A 15,684-nucleotide genomic window follows, 5' to 3' on the forward strand; every position below is an offset into this window, starting at 1 on the left:
CCAGAAATAATTCAACTTTATAATTTATAATTATCATTCTCACCAAACATAATTATAAGTCTCAAACCTCGAAAATGCTGGGAAATTCATAGATCATTATTAATGAAATTAAAATTAAGCTTCCTCTGCAGATTTATATTTACTACTATTATATAATTAGCTGGATCTTATCCACTATTTTCAAAGGTAAGTGTAGAAAGGAAAAATTTTCCATGTACCTTATCAAATACAAAATGTTCTTTAAAATTTCAATGCCCCAAAGTCTCGTTATTATCTCTCTTAAATGGTACCAATGCATCATTTTTCACTTGCCTTTGTAACCATATTTTGCAATTCAAGATTTTAGTTGACCCTGCTTTAATGAATTCTTTTTGTTGACTAAAACGGTGCTATACGTTTGTATTAAAAAAAGGTTGACCTTTGGCACCGATCACGATTTCACCTGAATTTCTTTAACGTTTTTTTTTAAATAAATGACGACACCACGCGGTTCTCCAGAAATCAACATTTTAATTATTATTATTATGTTCGTGTTTAATTTTTTTTCCCTTTAATTTATAACGATAATAATTTAGACTGTTGAAGTCGTCATGTACGGTGAAGATCTTATGTGTTGAACAAGACTTAACGACCCACACGAGGGATCCCAATGCATTAACCAACATTCAAGACTTTGCGCTCCCTTCGTCCCCTTTTATAAGTAATATTAGACTTCATCATGCAGATGAAAATATTAATTAAGATTAGTTAAAAATAATAAATATGTAAAAATTGAAAGTTCTTTCTTCAAAATATATTTATTTATGGAAGAGAAAGTATAAGAAAAAGAATAAAAAAATTATTATAATAAAAAGAATTATGAAAGAGAAAATGTGTGATGGAGAGAGATGATGGTTTGGAAAATGAGATAATAAATATATTGATTATTAAAATAAATAATTAATAGGGGCAAATAGAAAATTGGTTACAAAAATTTAAAACAACTTGTAAATATTGCTTATATTTAGAGACAAAAAGATTTAAAACAGATCTTAATTACAGCGTGTGAAGTTTTGAAGTGGAAGTGGTCATAGAATGCAATAAAGAGGACTCAAGACCAAAATTAATATTCAGGCCCACATAAAAAGACTAGGGAGCCAACAAAAAAAAAAAGTTCTTTATTAAAAGAAGAAAAATGATTATACCTTAATTCTGTTATATTATTTTTTAAAAATAGATGTGGAGGAAAAGAGTTAAATATTATTTTTTTCACAATTTAACTTTAAGATGTATTAAAATTAATTTTTAAAATTCTTTCTTAAGTTATGTATATGCCATTATTATTTTTTCATTCCTATGATTCAATATATATAAAATTTAGTTTGAATTTTTCAAGTAGTGATCTTACACACGTAAACAAGAAAAGACAAAACAAAACAAAAAGAAGAAGAAGAAGAAGGATCACAGTGACCTCTGCGAATTTATAGGTAAATCACCATACGCCTGTTACTTCCACCGGAAGACATATAATGTGCTTGTCTCTTATATATTGAATGTGAAAATTAATGGGAAAATTCCAACACCTAGCTGGTGATGATATGACAATATTAGAAAATATTAATTGAGTCCTGAAAATTAAAGAAAATTCTATGAAAAGCAGATGTACACATATTTGCCGACAAATAATAAGGGAGATATAGAGAAGTCAATGGTATAAGAATTTCCGACAAAATGTGAGGAAATATCCCACGATGGTATGTTTGATTCAACTACGTACTTAAAAAGTTTCTGCATTTTCGGCCAATACAAATAACCCAGAAAAAAAAACCCAAAAAGTGAAATATATATATGTATGTATGTATGTATGTAATGCCCAAGGGACCCAAGTTGACCTTGTTTAGTGAAGGACAAAATTAAAGGTTCAAGGCTCCGTGTGACGCCGTTAAGAGACGGTTTAAAGTCTTTGGTCTTTATTTAAGGTGCTTTACCACAGCATGACCCATCTCTCTCTCTCTGTCCGCGGAAACTCCATTAATTAAATGAAACTCTTTCTGCTTTATTCACAACATAACGCTGAGAGAAACTAACATCTAAATTCTATGCCATTTCTCTGTAAATTTCCTATCCTAGCTTCCCCTTCACGCAAGTTCATAATCATAATGTGTGTGTATCCATGTAAATTTCAAGAACTCGTAATTCTTTAATACAATTAATTTAAATAAATATTTTGAAAATATGCTTAAGTTATAAAAAAAAACCCTTATAGTGTATACTTCTCTAATCATATTTATAAGTCGTTTCCAATATGTTATACACGGACCAAGAAAAATATTAAATTTTATTAACTTTCATTTAAAATTCAATAAGTTTTCGACTTTATCCCTATTTAATGTACATTATACCTCATATAAATAAAATCAACACACTAATAAATAAATAGTAAAATTGTACATTCATACAAAAAATTCTCTTAGTGCCCTATAAATAGGATTAAAATCTTTCTCTTTCCTATAAATAAGACAAAGGGAGTATGTAGTTAGAATCATTGATATCAATGTAAAATATGAAGTCTCTAAAAAAGGCCATGCTATTCATAAGTTATGGGTAATACTCTTTCTGGTTCTAAACATAAGACTCATTTTGTAGTGTAAATTACATTACAAAATGAGTCTATTTACACTACAAAATAAGTGTTATATTTAGGACAAGAGGAGTATATATATTTAGATAAATTGAATTTCATAATTAGAGAGGGGCACATAGGCATGGTGCTGTGAAGGGACGTAGGAAGTTTTGAAGGGGTCCTACACGGCCAACACGACTCGCACATTCCATATTTCGCCTTTTTCATTCTCTGGCCCTTCACCCAGCGGCTCCCGTCAAGCCGCGTGCCTCCGAAGTTGGAGTCTTCCCTCCGTCTAATTTTATTTATAAGACATTTTAAATATATTTTATTATAATTAAAATACATAAATTTTAGTAATCCTATTATAAAACTTAATAACTTTATAATTTTATATTTATTTAATGTATACACTTTTTAATAAAATAACAATTTATATAATAATAAATAAAATGTAAAATAATACATTTGTGTTAAAAATGTAACTACGTGGTTTATAAGTATGATTAAAAGAACTACTTTATGTGACTTACGGATGAGAAGAGTATTATAGATGGGGTTTAATTTTGAACACTTAATTTGCTTTCACACTCGAAGGCTTCGCGGCAGAGAGAGGGGACTGTGATGACGTGGCTGGAAAGTGGAAACAACTAACCAACCTCTCAAGCAGGCATAAGGCAACCGCGGAGAGCCAAGTCCTGGATCACTTACTTGTGCCCCAATCCTACGCACGCTGCTTGAAAATTTTCCCCATAATTTCTCTGTAAATTTCTTCCCCCATTTCCTCCCTTCTCATGAAATCTCCATACATGTAACTCTATAAATACCGATCTGCTTCACCAACAAGCTTCACAACACCAATATTATTCCTATCTATCTATCTCTCTATCTATCTATCATCATCTACCTCTTAATTCTCTCAGTTTTTTTTGCATAACAGGCTAGCCTGTTTCTTTATCCTCATCCTAAGGCTCCCAAACATTATCCTTAGATATGAATTCTAAAAGCATAAACCCCCAGAAGGTTTTCAGCCCACCACCACCAACTAAGACTCAGGCGGCGGCTTCCAAAACTGCCAATGGCACTAAAATGCCAACCACGCAGAGGAGTTTTTCCAAAGCAAATACGCCCCATCCTCACTCTCAGACTCCTTTAAGGACTCCCACCCAAATCCCCACCACCGCCAAGGTCTTTACCAAGCGACCATGATCCATACACTTCTCCATCAGGTTCATTGTTCTTTCTTTCTTTTGTTTTAAAATACCAGTCCTAATTATAAGAACTAGTTTATAATGTAAATTGCACTACAAACTAGTTTTTATAATTAGGACAGCAGGTAGTAACCTTTTTCATTAGGAAAACATGGGTTCAATGTTAATTACTCCTCCATATCAGTTCTGATGATGAGGTTCGTCTTTATGTATGCCATGATACTTACCTACCTTATCTTATACGTACGTGGAAAAAGTTTTCGCATATTGGCTATATTTTTTTTTTCTATTGAAGAATTTTATAGTACCTGAGAACTGGGGCACGTAAAACTTTTATTTATCTCTCGTCCATTTTTTCAAAAAATATTTTAATCTTAATTTCTCCAAATCCATCCATACGAAAAAGTATGACCAACTCCTTAATATAATTAGGCTTTTGGCTTGTATATACATATGATGGGTAACCGTCTTCATTATTCCTTCTTTCAATACTCTGCTGTTTCCTAATTTCATTTCGATTTTTCATTTTCATGCAGATTGTGGAAAAGTGCCAGTGATATTGAAGCTAGAAGGCTTGTATTATAGAAGAATTCACACACACACACACACACACGTGGCAATTATATATATTATAGCAGAGAGATGAAGCAATAGTATACGTTTTGCGTCTGTATTTGATTTAATCTGTTGTCCTTTAATTTGTTTGCTTCCGTAAATATAATGATAATTAGACCATGGATTCAATCCTCCCGAATATTCTTACTCTCCAAACTGTCGCAATAGGAATATAATGTTTAAATCTGTCCAATTATAAATAATTATAAAAATACATCTATGTACTACGTACCTCGGGTCTCACATGACTCACTAATCAATTTGTAGTTCCATATAATATACGAAAGGGAGTGGGGGCCCACCTTAGTTGACCTTCCAAATTTAGTTGAAGGATACATAAGGTACCCAACGACGCGAAGTCCCCAATCTCTCTCTCTCTCTCTATATATATATAGGTATATATAAATATTGGTAACAAATATTATTAAGTTAAACAAGTCACTTAACTTTGTGCTATATGTATAGATTGAAAATCATCAATATTAATAGAAAACATTTAATACACAATAGAAAACATCGTATCTGCAAAAAAAAAAAAAACCACCATGCGATTTACAAACTTTTTTTTCCCGGTAAAATGCTATTTGCAAACTGTGAATAGTTTGTCTTATTTTTATAATTTCAAATAATGCACAGGAAAACCATATCTAGACCTCCTATCAATTTTTAAACAAAAATCAATATTAAATATTTTAAATATTACTGAATAGAATTATGTGAATGAAGGGTAATTTATTTAGTTAAGAACACGTCAAAATAGGAGCTAATATTATAAAATAGGGATTTATTTGATAATTTCTTTCAATTCCAGATGCCAAATGAAATAATAAATTCTTAGTATTTAGGTCTCTAGTAATTAATATTTGACCATGCCAGGCCAAGCTTACCTTAATTGTGAAGTTTTTGACTTCCCAAACAAAAAGGAAATATTGACAGATTAAAGAAGTTTCAGTTAACTTTGTATAAATGACCTAAATCCTACTATTACTGTTTTAAAAAAATTGTGAATCAGTCAGTGCCTTCCAATCAGCAGAGACCAAATCATATACGACGTTTTTTAAAATTAAATGGCTACCAAATCATATAACAATTAATAACTTTCCCAATTACTTTCTCAATAATGCACACACAAATATGATATACTACTATATACATATATAATTATTTTCAGTTGATTTTTAAAAAAAAACCATAAATTTCACCTGCAAACTCAATGAAATTTCATGCGCCACATAAGCAAAACTTTGTAGTTTAGAATAATGTTTATTTGAATTAGAAAAAGAAGAAAGTATATAGTAGAAGTGAAACTAAATAAATGGTAGGATTCACCGTCCGTAGAAATGAAACTAAATAAATTCGTTGAATGATCAATCTTGAATTTACAATCTAATTTTTTAGACAAATAATTTATTTATCAAAATATGGATAACATCAATAATATGACCAAATGATGAATATTTTCATCATCGAGGTATGGGAAGCTCAATTTCTTTTTTTCAATAACCACAAGATCACGTTATAATATATAGGATGTACTTATTACATGTTATACATTGCGGACATTCTTAATTATATATGTGAATATGTTTATCATAATAGGATTTATTTATTTGACGCATATATTTGTCAATTTACTGATATTCGTTTGATTGAAATTTAATTAATTTGTTCTTAAGCCAAAAAAAATAATTAATTTGTTCGTTTGACTGTGGTTCTGATTAATTTGATGGATGTCGTTACAATTTTGAAAAAAATCTCCTTGATGTTTGTTGTTTTGTTTATAAACTTTTGTTGAATAAATAATAGTTTGTCTTCAACGCTAGAAATTAAACCACAAAGGGACGTCCAATATTTTGTCTTCCTAGTTTAAAATATATATACTATTACACATATGGGTCAATATCTTATTAACAATATATGGCAAAAATATTATTTTATTAACAATAATAATACTTTACAATCAAATTATTAATTATGATCTTTCATTTTCTGTACAAATGTAAAACAGAAGTGTGAAGTGAGATAGACGTATATCAAATGTTGTACAATATTATGTTATATATATATATATATATATATATATATATTTTTAATGTTTTTAATTATAGGGACAGCATAATTGAATAAATTCAGCTTAACCTGAAAAATATCTAGATAGAAATTATAGATAATATTTAGATTCAAGTTGGTAATAAACAATTAAAAACAATTTTCTTTTACAAACAATTAGCTGTTTACTATCAAACGATATTATTATATAATTATTATACAATTAACTAAATAACCATCAATTTTTTCAACTATATTCTCCAATATTAAGCTCATCTTTGATTGTCTTTAACCCTTCTCGGACGTTTAGAAAACGCGTAAATTAATTGAATTATATGATCGCGTAACACTCATCAGCTGAATATGATCATTACATAAGAATTTCCCTGTTTATGCATCTACCGCAAAACATATAATAGTATATATGTTTATTTTTTATATATAGACTATTGAATATTAAAAAATAAATAAAAACGAAATAAATTGATGTGAAAATTCCAACATATAGTTCGTGATAATATCGCTTTTTTAATTGAAAAATCCTTCTGAAAAGAAAATTATATGAAAATGAGATGTACGATATTTTTGGCAGTAAATAAAAGAATAGGAAAGAGACAGGTCAATGCCTTGACAATTTCCGGCAAGCTGTGACGAAATCTCCTGTAGTTTGTTTGACTAACTCAATCACCCAAAAATTAAAGGACCATTGACATTTTATTTTGTGAGGTTCCCAATTCATTGGCTTGATTGCCTCTGCCTATTTCCAGCTAACATGTGTCAATCTTTTTTCAAGAAAATGTTCTACGGTATTTAAAAAATCTTCACACACCAACTTTTAAATTTATCAACTCATTAGTAATTTATAATCATTAATTATTTTCTACAAAATGAAAGTTGAAAAGAAATTAGGGAAATCGGTACATGGATTAGCAGTTAAAATTTTTTTGATTAATTAATTCAGACCCAAATTAAGGTACCTGTTATAACTGGGAGGACATGGCTAATGTCACATTTCGGTTGTTAAAGAAAAAGATCTCTAATTTTATATAATTCTAATTCTGTGGTCATTGTGATTTGGAAAACGCGTCACTGGATATCACATATAAATATTAAATTAATAATATGTTGGACCAAATTGTATTTAATTTATCCCATAGATATATCGTAGTTACGTAATAATTTCTCTAGTAGTCTATGATACCCAAAGCATAAAAAAATAAACATAAAAAACCCAGCCATAAATTAAGATGAAAATTCCACCGGAAAGGCGGTCGGTGATGATGTTGCAATTTTGAGTCTTTCGGAAAAGAAAGGTTTCAAAATATTCAAAGGTCAATGGAATGAGAATTCTCGATAACTTGTTGGAAAATCTCGTACTTGTTTTATTTAACCAATAAAAAATAACTAATTATTGTATTTTAAACATTTCCATTCTTTTCCCCCTTCTCTTTCTACACGGAGAGGATATCAAGTCATCTATACAAATATATAAGTTGCACCATTCATCGTTTAAAAATAATTAGCGTACCTAAATTCTCAGATTTTATATAATACAAAATGAAAAATACCTATTTTTTTCCTCATAAATTCCACACAAATAAAAAATGTAACATTAACAAAATACACACACATAATTAATTAGATATCTACACATATAAACGTATACAAATACATCTGTATATATCCACAGCAACATTAAAAGCCTTATATAATTATCTGCGTAAGTGGGGATTGGTTATATGGATCCTATGACACTATTTTGCTCTGTTTAAAATTAACTCTTCTCCATCGAAAAAAAAATTAACTTCTTCAATAAGCCATTGACCTGCATAGTAGTTACAATAATCTCTCTCTCTCTCTCTCTCTATACATATAATATAAAAAATCTAATAAGCTACATATAAAGATTACGAGACATGTAAAAGTTCAGGGCTTTTAAATCAGACGCGGCGGAGACCCAAGACGACGCTGATAAATTAAAGGCAGGCACACGCACCTACGTCGAAGTCATGGTCAAGTTCCCAACGGAAAGGTCAAAACTACCCCTGTGACATCACGTCGAATATGGGCAAGAATGGAACTTGGAAAAAGCAACGCCGTAACCATATCAATACAGAGCGGAAACATGCAGAAAAATTCCTAAATCGCGTTTTCAAAGTCATTGCCTATGAAACGGAGTTTCAATTCTACGCGACTCATTCATCGATCAAACTTGCGTTAACGATTTCGCATAATATAATGGTATAATATGTGTGTGTGTGTAGAGAGAGAGAGAAAGATGCCCACACAGGCACACACACTCACAGGTGGCCTAAGAGTTTGATTAACGTGTGCCCCAATCTAACGCTCGTTTTAATTTGCCGACTACAGTAATGAATTAATTCGTATACAAATCAATGTCTCCGTGTCAAATACCTGAACAATCACTTGGTTACTTCCCATTAATTTCCTTCTTTCAACGTTGGACCATACTACCTTACTTCTCTGTCTATTAAGTATTTGATCGACCCTCATTTGACAGTATTCATCTGAAAGGACCTTTCTGAAATCCATGTCCCTATACTTTGTTGTTTGTTGTATGGAATCTTTGAATAATAATCAATCCCAATAAAAGTGAACGATATCCAACATTCAATTAGAAATTAAGGAATTAGTGAAGGCTGATTATTATTAGATCCAACGGATATGATCATATCGTCAATATTAGCATATTTACGTACAGATGAATTCAATTTCCTGAAACGTTTCGAAAACATTTGTAATTATATAAATATATGTTCTGGGGCAAGAAAACATATAGTTACACGTATAAAAAGTCAATGGAGCGAGAAATTTCCATGAACTTTTATGGAATGCCGAAAATTCCCCCTTTATATTGTGGGAAAATTAACTTTTTGGCCCCCATAGTTTTGATTGGTTGTAATTTAAACTCTAAATTTTGACTTAATGTTACTCAATCCTTATAGTTTTAATCATTTAAAACTTTAGTTATTAAGTTTCATGATGTATATACACAATTTTATTTTTTAAAAATATGTAAGAAACAATATTTAAATGTATAAAACCATATGGACTAAATTGTTTAAAAATCAAGTGATAACTGAATCAAAATTTTATTCCGTTAGATCTTCAAATTAGTAATAAACAGACTAGTTTATTTATTTTGTACGTACCACAAGAAGTTGGAAACCGCGATATATATACTTTTTCGTCGTCTTTAATTAAATTAAAAGTGGAGACATATCGAATGAGGCGTTCTGTTTTGACATTTTAAGTGCAGACGACATATTTGCAAAAGTACAAGGAAACAGATTTAGTAATGAAGCAGCTTTCAATTTGAATATTATTAACTCCATTGTCTGTATCAGACAACAAGTAATCAAATTAAGAAACAGGATAAAGAATATAATCACATTATTGTGCCCCACGTACGTGCACTTGGATTCATCCGCAAGATTAATTATCTGCAAATATGAAAATGAAAGCCGAAGGGGGCTATAATAACATAATAAAGTGCTTTTATTATGACGGGACTAAACACGTAAAAACATCGCCCCTACTCAGGAGAGCCAGCATGATGAACCTGATCGAGAACGAAGATGTCACAGGAAAAAGGAGTGAACACACACACATATATATATATTAACCTGAGAAATGGACTTACGAAATGGGTCATGAATCATCATCGACTCTTGGAAAAGTGATCCTGGGTGTTTGGGATGCGAGTACCAGGTCTGGTGTTTGATGACTGAGTCCGAGGAGCCGGACCAGTGGTAGGGCAAAGGGCACTCTGGATGTTGATGCTTGAAGAACTCATAATGCTTCTTCTTCTTCCACAGATCAATGATGAGAGAGATAGACCAGGTAGTGTTTGCTATGAACAATGAAGCTTGATGAGGAATATAATCAACCCACACACACACAAATATATATATTGCTGAACATGGAATGAATAAGAGATTCTTATTGATTTAATATAACGAATTAGTAATTTACAGAGAAATTTCTGTTTCCAACTAATACGTGCGTTTGCGGTTTTTTTGGTTAATAAGACAATTTTTTCCCCCAACGGACGACGTGTTTCACTTCAGACTTCAGACTTCATTCTTTTTTATATCGTGATGTGCGTATATTTTTATTTAATAAATCCATTAAATTAATAACTATAATCTAATCAGCAATGAAAAATATTAAATCGCTCATCACCGCTTTGACGGGAAGGAACCATTAAATTCATGTTGTTATGATGTGATTCACAATATTCTTGGCTACAGCTGACCATGGCTGTCCTAGCTACTTATCATCACAACAAACACATCAATCAATAGTTTAAATATATGATGAATAAAATATCAACTGTTAGTTTAATACTCATATGAAAGGGGAAAAAACGGCGAAAAGCTGAGGAAATTAAGGTGAAAATTCCCTCACATAGTCGATGAAGAAGACCAATTAATTCGGACACAAATTAAGGTACCTTAAGTAGGACGACATCGCCAATGTCACATTTCGGTTGTTAAATGGGAAAAAAAAACCTTTAATAATTTTATATGATTCTATGGTCATTGGTTAACATTGACCAGTACAGTTATACTATAATTTATATAAAATTTGTGTATCAAAAAATAATTTTATAAAATCTATAATATATATTTATATATTCGAATGAGCTACGTTTCAGTTGAAGGATAAGAAGTTCAGGGCTATATGAAATCGTAGGATGACAGGGTACGCCCACAACGAAGACGTGGTCAAGTTCACATCCAAAAGGTCAAAAATATCCCTGTGACATCACGCCGAGTAAGCGTACCCCTGAGACGGAGCAGAATTAAACATGCAGAAAAATTCCTAAATCGCGTATTCAAAGTCCATACTTCTCACACAGGGTTTCAATTCTATGCGACTTCATCAAACTCGCGTTAAGGATTTTCATATATATATATATATATATAGAGAGAGAGAGAGAGAGAGAGAGGCAGAGTTGGACTGAGAGTTTGATTATTAACATGTGCACTAATCTAACGCTGGTTTTAATTTGCCGACTACACTAATGAATTAATTCACATGCAAATTAATGTCTCCATGTAAATACCTGAACAATCACTTGGTTACTTCCCATTAATCTTCCCACAAGACCTGCCACTCGAATCCCAACTTCCCAGGACGTCTTTTCCAAGGGACATCGTCGATGCAGGTTAATTAATTTATTTTACTCTTTTGTTTTATTACATCCCTTTCATTTCTTAATTAAAGATCTACATACTCATTAATTGTGTCATCATTTCCTGTCTATTTCATAACCCTAATTTCTTGTAGCTCAGTCAAATATAAGTGGGTGTACGGGAGTGTGAAATAATCGGAATACGAGTTAGAAAAAAATTATTTTATTTTATTTTAAATGTGAAGAAGTTTATGTGCAACTGACTCAAAATTCAAAGCCGCTTTGCCTCCTCAAACAATTGATTAATTTACTTGGTCTATTTTTATTATATGCATCACAATATTCAAATGAACATGCATATGTATGATATATCATTTCCCAAATTTGCTCGTATTTTCTAGGCATACTGTTGTCGTCCTTTTTTATTCCTCTTCATATTGTTTCTCATTCAATTTTATTTTAATTTTGATGCAGCATGTAATGAAGTGCCATTGAAATTGGGTTGAGGGGCTTGAAAAAGGAAGAATGGAAGCAATAAAGCTGCATCTATATATAAATGGAAAAAACTTAGGTTAGGTTTCTTATGTTAATTATGTTAATTTTTTCAATCATACATGACCATGTATTCTTTTTAATTTCATGTGGATTTATATTTAAGTGCTATTAGATGCTAATATTTCAAAAATATGACGCATGATTATGTGTGATTGGAGAACTTGACACAATAGATATATATATATATATATATATATATAAAGAACTTGATGTCAATATTATCCTATATAAATATATGTATAGGGCAACTACATACACCACACACACTATTTATTCATTTTCTTAATTTGTTCACTCTGCCTCTAAATTTGGTTGTTGCTTGGTTTTACGTCTGGATTTGACTTAGCTTGTATTGCGCAATCACTTCCAATAATGGAAACAGCATCCATTTGAAAGGACCTTTTTGAAATCTATGTCCCTATACTTTGTTGTTTATTGTATGGAATCTTGGAGTAAGATAATTTTTGGTACTGTACATACCTGGAATAATCAAGTTCACTTTTAAGGTGAAGTTTGTCTTCATAAACATATATAGCATATGCACTTTTCTTTTTATCTTTTCGGCAATGTATAGTATATACCATAACTTTACAGAATTACCATAGCTGGTGGTGGAAGTTGATGGAGCATTCTCACTTTCCATGGGAAAGTAGCCTGCGCCGGCATCCTTAAACTCCAGGACACCGAACTGGTTGAGGGATTCCTCCATAAGCTCAATCATGGAGATAAACTTACAGCTGAACTTTGGGGCTGCCTAATGGGGTTAAAACGTGCCTGGGACCTAAGTGAGAGAGATGTAATCTTGCGAAGTGACTTATCAGAAGCCGTTCACCTCATCACCGGCAGAGAAGCAGCCTCCATGATGACGGAGTAGTGATTCAGGAAATCCGGAATATGCTTGACTGGGATTGGAAAGTTGAGATCCAAGTCATTAGCTGAGAGGATAACCAGGTGGCTGACTCCCTCGCGAAGGCTGCTCTGAATGGAGCTATGGGACTCCAGATTATAAGCTCAAATTCTTTAAAGACGATGATAGAGTCGACTGGTGTGGATTAGTTTTGTTTTTTACTTCAAGTGTATAAAAAAAAAACTTTATTTGTTGTTTATTGTATGAACTCTTGGAATAAGATAAAGTTTGGTACTGCACCTAGAATAATCAATTTCATTTTTAAGGTGAGGTTTGTCTTTCTAACATATAGAGTATATGCACTTTTCTTTTCTTCTTTTCGGCCACGTATAGTATATATCATAACTTTACCGAATTACTTCTCAAATACGTTTTCGCTGACCTTATAGTATACCATGAAAACTGGAAAGTTGATATGTATAGAATTTTAATAATGTTGAGTCCTAATTCTGAAAAGAAACTTCTACGAAACATATGTAATTATGTAAATATATATTTGAGGGCAAGAAAATAATATAGATACATGTAAAAGTCAATACATGGAACAAGAACTTTCGATGAACTGTTATGGAATGCCGAAATCTCCCCATTTGTTTTCATCTAAAAGGCTACAATTATTGTTTAAGATAAAAGAACAGTCTTTTTAGGAAATACATGTCAGCGTACTTTGTTGTTTGTACTTTTTTTTTATAACTTTATTGTTTATATTTTATTTGTGGAATCATTGTAATCAGATAAAGTTCGGTGCTGTACGTAGAATCAATTTCATTTTTAAGTTGAAAAACTTATATCAATCCTCAATATATGATATGTATGTCTCATATAGAACCACATTAATTTTCTTCTTCTCACACACTCTCTTCAACTGAGAGAACTTGAAAGCTTTATTTGATAAAACTGATATCATTATATATAGTTCTGGCCCCCTCTCATTCTTTAATTCTGACTCTGTCCTTACCCACACCTTAACCCTTTGATCTTTACCATCCGATCCCACTGTAATGTAAGTTTTTAATGCTCATGCGAAAAACAAGTTTTTAATTGTGTCCTTCGATTTATTTAGTTTTATGGAAGTTATAACAATAGTAAGTGGGGGAATTATTATTCCGTTAGATCTTCAAATTAACAATAAAGAGGCTAGTTTATGCTGGAAGTATCGTAAGAGTTGAAAACAGAGATATAGTTTTAAAAGAGGAGACATATCGAACGCGGCGTCCGTTTTAATTCAAAAATCTCCCTATTTGATGAGAGTGGGACATTCGCATACACTTGTCAAGAGAGTCCCAGTCTTTAGGATCTTGAGATCACATCTCTATAATAAGCCTTTTTTATCTCTTATCATTACTTTTCGCTTTAACTCTTTTTTATTATACCAGAAGCTAAAGTAAAAGATCTTTAGCAAACTCATATTGGAGTAGATAATTCAAAAAAGCTGTATTCATTCATCATGTTAGAGAGGGGATATAAGCATAACATGTCTTGTATGCAAAATTCTAATGTTTATATCATTGAAAGCAGTATCTACAATTATGTCAAATACGTTGATAGGTACGCATGAAATCCTGATTTAAGATTGAGAGTTCACGATACACAAAATAAATTTCTCAAAATTTTCTGGTAAATTTTTTCCAGTATTTAAACAACTAAATGGCACATAAAATAAATCAGCCATAAAACAGATTGCTAATTTTTTTTTTTTTTTTTTACCAGAAAACAGATTGCTAATTAAATAAAGGTATATATGAGAAAAGGCAACTCAAAGTAATCCCAAATCATTTCCGGAATATGAAAACCAAATGGCCCAAATGACAAAAGCCCAACATTGACCCAACAGTGACTTTCCAAAACGTATAAATGGCTCCCTCCAGAAATCGTAAGCCCAGAACAGCGGCAAAAATGCCCAGAAACAGACAAAAAATAAAAGTCCGATAGTCAAAGCTGGAAAACAAAAGTCCCAAATAGAACGCAAATAGATTCCCGAGAACAAAACATGTATCAATTTCTGCCCAAAGGTAGAGCCCACAATGCCACTGCCAAAGGCACATTTCTTTTTCTTTTCCCCCTCCCCAATTTCTGTTAACGTGAATGGCTCTAAAGAGGAAAAGGCCTATTCTGAAAAGAAAATTAGAACTAGAAAACAAAACACTCCGAATACTAACAGGGTTGGGTCTAATAGAAGGGACTAGTCTCTCACAATGTAGCGAACCAAGGTTCGAATTCCCGCAAGGAGAGGTGCCCACATTTAGTACCCGATAGTGTCTCAAATAGGATTGCCTCTAATAAAAGAATACCTATGCTTCGAAAGCCCAAATTAATGAATATAATAAACTAACATTGCCTAACACATATTTCCCTGTTGAACACATCATAATACTTTAATATATGTTGGGAAAAGTACCAGCCATATCGAATAAAGTTGAGTTTAATTTAATATATAAGAGGTGTGTGCGTGTGTGTAAGGAGAATTGCTCATAAACATTCATTTTCCCAAAGTTTTGGGTCAAGATTTAATTAGTGTAAAGTTCATTTATGCAGATCATCTTATGTTTACTCGGGATGATTCTCTCAAGCACGTGGTTCGTAA

General features: G+C 31.7%; 1 long non-coding RNA gene across 1 annotated transcript; it reads left to right on the top strand.

Annotated features, from left to right (window-relative positions):
• Nucleotides 1-3,543: 3,543 nt before the first annotated feature.
• LOC114718178 (uncharacterized) lies at nucleotides 3,544-4,563 on the top strand. The gene is made up of 2 exons (XR_003737793.1): nucleotides 3,544-3,831; nucleotides 4,350-4,563. It is a non-coding gene; the product is annotated as an uncharacterized LOC114718178 (long non-coding RNA).
• The last annotated feature ends 11,121 nt before the right edge of the window (nucleotides 4,564-15,684 follow it).

The sequence above is a fragment of the Neltuma alba genome, unplaced genomic scaffold (genome assembly GCF_004799145.2).
Source record: "Neltuma alba isolate B1F8T4 unplaced genomic scaffold, ASM479914v2 tig00011818_pilon, whole genome shotgun sequence".
NCBI classification, from domain to species: domain Eukaryota; kingdom Viridiplantae; phylum Streptophyta; class Magnoliopsida; order Fabales; family Fabaceae; genus Neltuma; species Neltuma alba.